This window comes from Somniosus microcephalus, unplaced genomic scaffold (genome assembly GCF_052327205.1).
Source record: "Somniosus microcephalus isolate GS21.2 unplaced genomic scaffold, FLI_Smic_1.0 scaffold1, whole genome shotgun sequence".
Lineage (NCBI taxonomy): Eukaryota > Metazoa > Chordata > Chondrichthyes > Squaliformes > Somniosidae > Somniosus > Somniosus microcephalus.
The window spans coordinates 1,528,855-1,539,968 of NW_028225188.1; positions in this window are offsets into that span (position 1 = coordinate 1,528,855).

Sequence of the window (11,114 nt, forward strand, 5' to 3'; positions counted from 1 at the left end):
GGAGAGACCAATTCCCTGCTCTGTGTGTGGGAAGGGATTCTTGCAGTCCAACAACCTGCTGGCACACCAGCTTGTTCACACTGATGAGAGACCATTTATATGTTCTGACTGTGGGAAGAGCTTTAAAAGCTCCAATGACCTGCTGAGACACCAGCGAGTTCACACTGTTCTGTAGCGCAGGGCCCTGCAGACAGCTGGGGCGACATGAACGTGGAATGGATGAATGTTTTATAAATTCTTGTACTATTGTTTAATCTTTCAATCTGTTGTGCTGATGATTCCCTTGATTTGACTGTTAATGTTATTTTTGTTTTTCTCCTTATCACAGGCAAATGCCTATTAAAAGTCAACCATCACAACCAATAAAACCTGTAACACAACCAAAAAAAAGTTTAACGGCAACTTAAATGAAATTAAAATTCTATTTTCGGTGGTGATGATACATGTCAGTCTCTCCGGTACCCACCGGTCACGGAAGGCCTCGAGCGCGCCGGTGGACTGTTCATGTTATCACATCGAATGTACAGCACAGAAACAGGCCATTCGGCCCAACTGGTCCATGCCGGGGTTTATGCTCCACGCGAGCCTCCTCCGACATATCCTCCTATGTTTATCTGGCTTCGTCTTAAATACATCTATGTCGTTCACCTCAACTACTCCTTGTGGTAGTGAGTTCCCCATTCTCATCACTCTCTGGGTAAAGAAGTTTCTCCTGAATTCCCTCCTGGATTTATTGGTGACTTTTATATTTATAGCCCCATAACTATGATGAGATTCTGTTAAGCTGCCCAGTATGTTGTTGTACTTTGTCTTTTTCTGATGAATGAAACATTACTGAGCCCCTGTACCCGTGTTATGGGATGAAGTGCCAGACAAGTGAAGGCACAACGTCTGGGTGTGAATCTAATAATAACCTCACGGACCGTATAGGTGTGTTAACCAGACGGGCTTGTGGTTATAGTCTGGTCACAGATGGACTAAATTCCCTGAATTAGCAGGAGTTCAGGAGGCGGTCAACAGACGGGTTCAAACAATCCCATTTCCTGAGCGGTAACCAAGCTTGTGTACAAGAACAGGCCACTTAAGCTGTTGTCAGTTGGAACAGACTCGAGAAGATCGCACTTGAATCCACTGTACTTCTATTCTCCAGATTGAGGGAATTATCACCTGATCTGTGTTATGCAGCGCACTTAATAAAGCCTGGAGAGACAATTTGTGTTCTTGTGAGCTTGATTATCGGGTGTCCGAAACCCTGGGACTCCTGATCATTAGAGTCAACCTCAGTGTGTGGAAAGGGATTCCCTGGTGTATCCCACCCGCTGACACACCAGAGTGTCCACAGTGTGACTGCGGTGGGTCGATTCCACTTTTTCCGATGCCTTTAATCACATCCAGGACTGAACCATGTTAATTCAGGCAACTGAGGCTTGTTAATGTTAAGAGCCCCCAATAACTGGGCTGGATTTAAAGATTATTCCCTGTTCTCTCAGTACTAGTGAGCAGAGAGAAGCTGATGTTATAGAATCATAGAGCACAGTGGGATGCCTTTCGGCCCATCATGCTGGTGCCAGCTCTCTGAAAGAGCAATGCAATTAGTCCCACTGCCCTGCTCTTTCCCCACAGCTCTGCAAATTTCTGCCTTTAGTATATATCCAATTCCCTTTTGAAAGTTACTATTGAATCTGCTTCTACCTCCCATTCAGGCAGTGCATTCCAGATCATCACAATTCGCTGTGTAAAAAAAAGTCTCCTCATTTCCTCTCTCGATTCTTTTGCCAATGATCTGAAATCTGTGTCCTCTCGTTACCGACCCTCCTGCCAGTGACAACAGCTTCTCCTTGTTTGCTCGATCAAAACCCCTCATAATTTTGAGCACCTCGATCACAGCTTAACCGTCTCTGCTCCAAGTTATATTGCCATTGTTTTGTGAATTGTTGCTGTGATCGAGGTGCTGGATGTCCGTGCCTGGGGAATGGGACATTTTATCCTCGTGAGCACCGAGTGTCAGCATCCAGCAATCTCTGGTCAGGGACTGTCTTTTTAAACTGCCTCACCTGAGCTTTTTGACTCCCTGATTTCATTATTAAACATTTCAGTGTTTTTGCAGAGTGACCAAGGCTGAACAGATAAATGTGAGGTATTACTTTTTGGTAGGAAGAATGGGGAGGTCACTTATCACTTGGAGGGTGCGAGTCTAGGTGGGGTAGAGGAACAAAGGGATCTCGGAGTACAAATACACAAATCACTAAAAGTTGCGACACAGGTTAGCAAGGCCATAAAAAAAGCAAACCAAGCACTAGGGTTTATTTCTAGAGGTATAGAATTGAAAAGTAGTGAAGTTATGCTAAAACTGTATCGAACCTTGGTTAGACCACACTTAGAGTACTGCGTACAGTTCTGGTCGCCATATTATAAAAAGGATATAGAGGCACTGGAGAGGGTGCAGAGAAGATTTACAAGGATGATACCAGAAATGCGAGGGTATACATATCAGGAAAGGATGAACAGGCTGGGTCTCTTTTCTCTTGAACACAGAAGGCTGAGGGGTGACCTAATAGAGGTCTTTAAAATTATGAAAAATGTTGATAGAGTGGATACAGAGAGAATGTTTCCACTTGTGGGGAAGAGCATAACTAGAGGCCATCAATATAAGATAGTCACCAAGAAATCCAATAGGGAATTCAGAAGAAACTTCTTTACCCAGAGAGTGGTGAGAATGTGGAACTCGCTGCCACAGGGAGTGGTTGAAGCGAATAGTATCGATGCATTTAAGGGGGGGCTAGACAAGCATATGGGGGAGAAGGGAATCGAGGGTTATGCTGATAGATTTAGATGAGGAAAGACGGGAGGAGGCTCGAATGGAGCATAAACACCGGCATGGACTGGTTGGGCCGAATGGCCTGTTTCTGTGCCGTATATCCGATGTAATCCTATGTCAAGTATCCCAGCTGGCTTAGCTCCAGGCACTTTAGCTCAGTGGGCAGCACTCTCACCTCTGAGTCAGAAGGTCGTGGGTTCAAGTCCCAGTCCAGAGACTTGAGCATAAAAATCTAGGCTGACACTCCAGTCCTGAGGGAGTGCTGCGCTGTCACAGGTGCCGTCTTTCGGATGAGATGTTAAACCGAGGCCCCCGTCTGCTCTTTCAGGTGGATGTAAAAGATCCCATGGCACTACATTGAAGAAGAACAGGGGAGTTCTCCCCGGTGTCCTGGGGCCAATATTTATCCCTCAATCAACATCACTGAAATAGATTATCTGGTCATTGTCACATTGCTTTTTGTGGGAGCTTTCTGTGCACCAATTGGCTGCCGCGTTTCCTACATTACAACAGTGACTACACTTCAGAAGTACTTCATTGGCTGTAAAGCACTCTGGAACATCCTGAGGTTGTGAAAGGCGCTATATAAATGCAAGTCTTTCTTTCTCAGCAAGAGGGCGAGTGTCAGTGGTTGGATGGAGGAGCTCAGTGTTGTCACTGGGTGGACACAGACAGATTGAAGCTAAAAGACAGAGAATGCTGAAGTTTGGAATGATAACACCCAAAGTCAGGAGATGAGCCCTTTGCCTCGATAAGGGAGGTGGTTGCTAAGAGACCTACAGACCTAATAACACTGCAAACTGCTCAGGCAGCAGACTTGTTGCAACATGTGAGGTCACGAGTGAGTTGGTGGACAGACAACAGAGCCTTGGGCATTCCTGAGAGACAAACTGGTTCTGTAACCGGGAGAACAGGTTGAGGGAGTCACCCTTCGTGGGACGGCTCGTCTGAGGTGTTAACACAGAGTCAGCTTGGGAATGGGATGATCAATGAATCATAGAATCAAAGAAATTTACAGCACAGAAGGAGGCCATTCGGCCCATCTTGTCCGTGCCGGCCGACAAAGAGCTATCCACCCTAATCCCACTTTCCAGCACTTGGTCCGTAGCCTTGTAAGTTACGGCACTTCAAGTACATATCCAAGTACTTTTTAAATGTGATGAGGGTTTCTCCCTCTACCACCCTTTCAGGCAGTGAGTTCCAGACCCCCACCACCCTCTGGGTGAAAACATTTCTCCTCAAATCCCCTCTAAACTTCAGACCAATTACTTTAAATCTGTGCCCCCTGGTTATTGACCCTCTCTGCTAAGGGAAATAGGTCCTTCCTATCCACTCTATCTTGGCCCCACATAATTTTATACACCGCAATTAGGTCTCTCCTCAGCCTCCTCTGTTCCAAAGAAAACAACCCCAGCCTCTCCAATCTTTCCTCATAGCTAAAATTTCCCAGCCTAGGCAACATCCTGGTAAATCTCCTCTGCACCCACTCTAGTGCAATCACATCCTTCCTGTAATGTGGTGACCAGAACTGCACGCAGTGTTCTAGCTGAGGCCTAACTAGTGTTTTATACAGTCCAAGCATAACCTCCCTGCTCTTATATTCTATGCCTCAGCTAATAAAGGCAAGTATCCCGTGTGCTGTCTTGGAATCTCCTTATCTACCTGTCCTGCTACCTTCAGGGATCTGTGGACATGCACTCCAAGGTCCCTCTGATCCTCTACACTTCTCAGTGTCCTACCATTTATAGTGTATTCCCTTGCCTTGTTAGCCCTCCCCAAATGCATTACCTCACAGTTCTCCAGATTCAATTCCATTTGCCATGGTGTGGAGATGCCGATGTTGGACTGGGGTGGACAAATGTAAGAAGTTACACAACACCAGGTTATAGTCCAACAGCTTTATTTGAAATCACAAGCTTTCGGAGCGCTGCTCCTTCGTCAGGTGAAGTGAAAAGATGCATAAAGACCCAGCTTATATAGTCAGAGAATAATGCCAGATGATTACAGGTAATCTTTCTAACTGCCATTTATCACAACTCGGCAGCCATGATCTCATTGAATGGCGGAGCAGGCTCGAAGGGCCGAATGGCCTACTCCTGCTCCTATCTTCTATGAATCAAAGGTGTGAATGGTGTCCAAACAGGTCCGTCAGGAAAACATTACATCAAAGAACAATGAGGTGGGGTCACAAGGGGTCAAATGTTGCAGATGCTGGGGTCTGTATGGAAAACAAAAAAGACAAAACATTTTTTTTGCTGGAAATCACATCAGGTCCAGTCGCATCTGTGTAGAGAGAACAAGCCAACGACGACTCGAGTCTGGATGACCCTACGTCGGGTGGGGTTACATGTAGCATGACATGAACCCAAGATCCCGGTTGAGGCCGTCCTCATGAGTGCGGAACTTGGCTATCAGTTTCTGCTCGACGATTTGGCGTTGTCGTGTGTCTCGAAGGCCGCCTTGGAGAATGCTTACTCAAAGATCGGAGGCTGAATGTCCTTGACTGCTGAAGTGTGCCCCGACTGGGAGGGAACACTCCTGCCTGGCGATTGTTGCACAGTGTCCGTTCATCCATTGTCGCAGTGTCTGCATGGTCTCGCCGATGTACCATGCTCCGGGGCATCCTTTCCTGCAACGTATGAGGTAGACAACGTTGGCCGAGTCACATGAGTATGTACCATGTACCTGGTGGGTGGTGTCCTCACGTGTGATGATGGTATCTGTGTTGATGATCTGGCATATCTTGCAGAGGTTGCCGTGGCAGGGTTGTGTGTTGTCGTGGTCGCTGTTCTCCTGAAAGCTGAGTAATTTGCTGCGAAAGATCGTCTGTTTGAGGTTAGGCGGCTGTTTGAGTGCGAGCAGTGGAGGCTTGGGGATGGCCTTAGCGAGGTGTTCATTGTCATCAATGATATGTTGAAGGCTGCGAAGAACATGGCATAGTTTAACATCCCTGTAGCCTTAAGAAATATATCTAACTCCTTCTTGAATATATTTAATGAATTGGCCTCTACTGCCTTCTGTGGTAGAGAATTCCACAGGTTCAACACTCTCTGGGTGAAGAAATTCCTCCTCATCTGAGTCCTAAATGGCTTACCCCTTATCTTTAGACTGTGTCCCCTGGTTCTGGACTCCCCCACCATCGGGAACATCCTTCCTACATCGACTCTGTCTAGTCCTGTTAGAATTTTATAAGTTTCAGTGAGATCCCCTCTCATTCTTCTAAACTCCAGCGAATATAAGCCCAACTGACCCAATCTCTCCTCATACGTCATTCCTGCCATCCCAGGTATCAGTCTGGTGAATCTTCACTGCACTCCCTTCATGGCAAGAACATCCTTCCTCAGATAAGGTGACCAAAACTGCACACAATACTCAAGGTGTGGTCTCACCAAGGCCCTGTACAACTGCAGCAAGACGTCCTTGCTCCTGTACTCGAATCCTCTCGCTATGAAGGTCAACATACCATTTGCCTTCTTAACCGCCTGCTGCACCTGCATGCTTACCTTCAGCGACTGGTGCACAAGGACACCCAGGTCTCATTGCACTTCCCCTTTTCCCAATCTATTGCCATTCAGATAATAATCTGCCTTCCCGTCTTTGCCACCAAAGTGGATAAACTCACATTTATCCACGTTATATTGCATCTGCCATGCTTCTGCCCAATCACCCAACCTGTCCAAATCGTACTGGAGTTTCTCAGCATCCTCCTCACAGCACACACGCCCACCCAGCTTTGTGTCATCTGCAAACTTGGAGCTATTACATCTAGTTCCCTCGTCTAGATCATTAATATATATTGTGAATAGCTGGGGTCCGAGGACTGATCCCTGTGGTACCCCACTAGTCACTGCCTGCCACTCGGAAAAAGACGCGTTTATAGATAGGGCATTCTGGGTAACAACCACCGCCATTGTCTCAGTCGGCTGAGTAGCGCAGAGATACATTTGGAGCAAGCAATAGGAGGAGGATGAGAAGATCAATGAAAGTTGATTCCTGTGATTTCAGATACCGGGATGAGCCGTGCGGCGTCCATTGGAGCAATGCTTGGATACACTCAGCGCATGGGCAACTAGCACAATTTTAGAAAGGGTTAGAAGATGAGATTAAATTGTTATAGTTTATTATTCTATTAAAAAAATTAAGTGGATGATTAGCATGGGTTAGATACAGGTTAAGACTCCCTCCGCACTGTCCCATTAAAAACTCCCAGGACAGGTACAGCAGGGATGAGATACAGAATACAGCTCCCTCTACATTCATGGGATGTGGGCATCGCTGGCAAGGCCAGCATTTATTGCCCATCCCTAATTGCCCTTGAGCAGGTGGTGGTGAGCTGCCTTCTTGAGCCGCTGCAGTCCTTGTGGTGAAGGTACTTCCACAGCGCTGTTAGGGAGGAAGTTCCAGGATTTTGACCCAGTGACAATGAAGGATCGGCGATATATTTCCAAGTCAGGATGGTGTGTGACTTGGAGAGGAACTTCTAGGTGGTGGTGTTCCCATGCGCTTGCTGCCTTCGTCCTTCTAAGTGGTAGAGGTCGTGGGTTTGGGAGGTGCTGCCGAAGAAGTATTGGTGAGTTGCTGCAGTGCATCTTGTAGATGGAACACACTGCAGCCACGGTACGCCGGTGGTGGAGGGAGTGAATATTTAAGGTGGTGGCTGGGGTGCCAATCAAGTGGGCTGCTTTGTCCTGGATGGTGTCAAGCTTCTTGAGTGCTGTTGGAGCTGCACTCATCCAGGCAAGTGGAGAGTATTCTATCACACTCCTGACTTGTGCCTTGTAAATGGTAGAAATGCTTTGGGGAGTCAGGAGGTGAGACACTTGCCACAGGATACCCAGCCTCTGACCTTTGGAATTCTCTTCCCCAGAGAGCTGTGGAGGCTGGGTCATTGAGTGTGTTTAAGGTGGAGATAGACAGATTTTTGAACGATAAGGGAGTCAAGGGTTATGGGGAGCGGGCAGGGAAGTGGAGTTGAGGCCAAGATCAGATCAGCTATGATTTTATTGAATGGCGGAGCAGGCTCGAGGGGCCAAATGACCCACTCCTGCTCCTACGCCTTATGTTCTTGTGTCTCTCATCAGCTCTGGCCACCGCGCTGAGTTGCGGCCGACCCCGCGCATGCGCCCCATGGCCCCGCCCTCTCCTGCTCCACAAGCGCCTGGCCCGCACCGCGCATGCTCAGCAGACACCCTGGGCCCCTGTCAATCATCCTCCCCCGTGCCTGTGCGCTGGGCCCCTGAGCTCCAGGCTGCCGCGCGGGGCTTTCTTTGTAAAGTCGGTGTTGGTGAAGAGCCGCAATCAGTGAGGGAAAGTGAGTTTTGCGAGGGGGCGGAGTGAACCGCAGCACGTGATCGCTCGGCGCAGCCTGTGACTGACGGGAGCTCTGACCAATAGGAAGAGCACGGGCAGAGCCGACTGGCGGCGGGTCCTCCAACCAATGGCAGTGCGGCAAGGGGGCGGGGCCTCCTCTCCAGCTCAGGTGCGCTGGGGCCGATTGTGACGCGCTGTCCCCAGGTGAGAGCAGCTCAGTCAGCACAGAGCTGGGGCTGGAATCTGGGAGAGGGGCCGCAGGCAGCGGGCCTGGCAAAGGGACAATCACTGATTGAATAATAAACAGGGGTAAGGGGACACTAACCTCACATCATATATATATTAATGAATACTTTACATCTGCTTTCACAAAAGAGAGGGACGCTGCTGACATCACAATCAGGGAGGAGGAGTGTGAAATATTAGATGAAATAAACACAGTGAAAGAGGAAGTATTAAGGGGTTTAGCATCTTGGAAAGTGGATAAATCCCCAGGCCCGGATGAAATGTATCCCAGACTGTGAAGAGAAGCAAGAGAGGAAATAGCAGAGGCTCTGACCATCATTTTCCAATCCTCTCTGGCTACAGGTGTGGTGCCGGAGGACTGGAGGACTGTTAACATGGTACCGTTGTTTAAAAAGGGAGAAAGGGATAGACTGAGTAATTACAGGCCAGTCAGCCTAACCTCGGTGGTGGGAAAATTATTGGAAAAGATTCTGAGGGACAGGATAAATCTTCATTTAGAAAGATGCAGATTAATCAGGGACAGTCAGCATAGATTTGTTAAGGGAAGGTCATGTCTGACTAACTTGGTTGCATTTTTGAGAAGGTAAGAAGGAGGGTCGATGAGGGTAGTGTGTTTGATGTAGTCTATATGGATTTTAGCAAGGTTTTTGATAAGGTCCTACATGGCAGACTGGTCACGACAGTAAAAGCCCATGGGATCCAAGGCAAAGGGACAAGTTGGATCCAAAATTGGCTCAGAGGCAGGAAACAAAGGGTAAAGGTCGAAGGGTGTTTGTGACTGGAAGGCTGTTTCCAGTGGGGTTCCGCAGGGCTCAGTACTGGGTCCTTTGCTTTTTGTGGTATAAATCAATGATTTGGACTTGAATGTAGGAAGAATGATTAAGAAGTTTGCAGATGATGCAAAAGTTGGCCGTGTGGTTGATAATGAAGAAGAAAGCTGCAGACTGCAGAAGGTATCAATGGACTGGTCAGGTGGGCAGAACAGTGGCAAATGGAATTCAATCTGGAGAAGTGTGAGGTAATGCATTTGGGGAGGGCTAACAAGGCAAGGGAATAGACTATAAATGGTAGGACACTGAGAAGTGCAGAGGATCAGAGGGACCTTGGAGTGCCTGTCCACAGATCCCTGAAGGTAGCAGGACAGGTAGACAAGGTGGTTAAGAAGGCGCACGGGATACTTGCCTTTATTAGCTGAGGCATAGAATATAAGAGCAGGGAGGTTATGCTTGAACTGTATAAAACACTAGTTAGGCCGCAGCTAGAACACTGCCTGCAGTTCTGGTCACCGCATTACAGGAAGGATGTCATTGCACTAGAGGGGGTGCAGAGGAGATTTACGAGGATGTTGCCTGGGCTGGGGAATTTTAGCTATGAGGAAAGATTGGATAGGCTGGGGTTGTTTTCTTTGGAACAGAGGAGGCTGAGGGGAGACTTAATTGAGGTGTATAAAATTATGTGGGGCCTAGATAGAGTGGATAGGAAGGACGTATTTCCCTTAGCAGAGAGGTCAATAACCAGAGGGCATAGATTTAAAGTAATTGGTCAGAAGTTTAGAGGGGAATTGAGGAGAAATTCTTTCACCCAGAGGGTGGTGGGGGTCTGGAACTCACTGCCTGAAAGGGTGGTAGAGGCAGAAACCCTCATCACATTTAAAAAGTACTTGGATATGTACTTGAAGTGCCGTAACCTACAAGGCTACGGACCAAGTGCTGGAAAGTGGGATTAGGGAGGATAGCTCTTTGTCGGCCGGCACGGACAAGATGGGCCGAATGGCCTCCTTCTGTGCTGTAAATTTCTATGATTCTATGATTCATTGATCATCCCATTCCCAAGCTGATTCTGTGTTAACACCTCAGACGGGCCGTCCCACGTAGAGTGAATCCCTCAACCTGTTCTCCCGGTTACAGAACCAGTTTGTCTCTCTCCGGAATGCCCAAGGCTCTGTTGTCTGGGCACCAACTCACTCGTGACCTCACATGTTGCAACAAGTCTGCTGCCTGAGCAGTTTGCAGTGTTATCAGGTCTGTGGGTCTCTTAGCAACCCCCTCCCTTATCTAGGCAAAGGGCTCATCTCCTGACTTTGGGTGTTATCATTCCAAACTTCAGCATTCTCTGTCTTTTAGCTTCAATCTGTCTGTGTCCACCCAGTGACAACACTGAGCTCCTCCCTCCAACCACTGACACTCGCCCTCTTGCTGAGAAAGAAAGACTTGCATTTATATAGCGCCTTTCACAACCTCAGGATGTCCCAGAGCGCTTTACAGCCAATGAAGAACTTCTGAAGTGTAGTCACTGTTGTAATGAAGGAAACGCAGCAGCCAATTGGTGCACAGCAAGCTCCCACAAACAGCAATGTGACAATGACCAGATAATCTATTTCAGTGATGTTGATTGAGGGATAAATATTGGTCCCAGGACACCGGGGAGAACTCCCCTGCTCTTCTTCAATGTAGTGCCATGGGATCTTTTACATCCACCTGAAAGAGCAGACGGGGGCCTCGGTTTAACATCTCATCCGAAAGACGGCACCTCTGACAGCGCAGCACTCTCTCAGTACTGGAGTGTCAGCCTAGATTTTTATGCTCAAGTCTCTGGACTGGGACTTGAACCCACGACCTTCTGACTCAGAGGTGAGAGTGCTGCCCACTGAGCTAAAGTGCCTGGAGCTAAGCCAGCTGGGATACTTGACATAGGATTACATCGGATATACGGCACAGAAACAGGCCATTCGGCCCAACCA